The following is a 401-nucleotide window of genomic DNA, read 5'->3' as shown; positions in this document are numbered from 1 at the left end:
CTTTATTCAGTGTGTTTAGCGGCTTTAATCAGATAACACATCACTCTTTTCAGTCCCTTTATCTCCTCTGAGGCTGCTCTGGAAACTGTAAAAAGTCGATGTGTTAATGTGAGAAGGAAAGAGTCGTTCCAGGTCTGCTGATGACTCACTGACGACTCCGAACCAGTGAAATCTAAAAAATCAGCTCTTTTCATTTCCACTTAAGACTTTAAGCAGAAGTTTGTGTAAAAAGATTTCTTCCTTAAATGAACTGGTTGAATTAGTAAAATGTCTCTTTTTGATGCGTTTCTAATCAGATAATCACGTTACAGATGTTAAATGTTATCACAGACGTTTTATTGTTCAATTCAATTTCTAAAAACTTTTTGCAGTGACGGACCCCCCCCCCTCCACACACACAC

The sequence above is a fragment of the Morone saxatilis genome, unplaced genomic scaffold, assembly GCF_004916995.1.
Source record: "Morone saxatilis isolate NCDOM2014 unplaced genomic scaffold, NCSU_SB_2.0 Contig12, whole genome shotgun sequence".
NCBI classification, from domain to species: Eukaryota; Metazoa; Chordata; class Actinopteri; family Moronidae; genus Morone; species Morone saxatilis.
The sequence above is the reverse complement of the archived record's forward strand: the minus strand, read 5'-3'. Positions refer to the sequence as shown.